General features: G+C 54.8%; 1 protein-coding gene across 1 annotated transcript in view; it reads right to left on the bottom strand.

Annotated features, from left to right (window-relative positions):
- TBCC (tubulin folding cofactor C) overlaps positions 1-228 on the bottom strand; it is a gene marked incomplete at its 5' end in the record, with an annotated part of 5,424 nt that overhangs the window by 4,746 nt on the left and 450 nt on the right. The window lies entirely within an intron of this gene.

Raw genomic sequence — 228 nt, 5'->3', positions numbered from 1 at the left:
AGGCCTGGCCTAGCTGCCCAGCGGCGGGGGGTGGGGCTGTCCCGGGGGCTGCGAGGGGCGCATGTGCCTGAGGGGGTAACAACCGGGCACCCGCTGCCCTGCCGCCTTGTTTGGTCTTCGATATGAAATGATCATATTGGAAGCACAAATGATTGTAGTTGCCGAAAAACTGTCGTATATGGTGGGTGGGGGCAGAAACGTAGGTAGATAAATCTTATTTTTATATAT

The sequence above is a fragment of the Gavialis gangeticus genome, unplaced genomic scaffold (assembly GCF_001723915.1).
Source record: "Gavialis gangeticus isolate Ggan-Ray unplaced genomic scaffold, GavGan_comp1, whole genome shotgun sequence".
NCBI lineage: Eukaryota > Metazoa > Chordata > Crocodylia > Gavialidae > Gavialis > Gavialis gangeticus.
The sequence above is the reverse complement of the archived record's forward strand: the minus strand, read 5'-3'. Positions and strand labels throughout refer to the sequence as shown.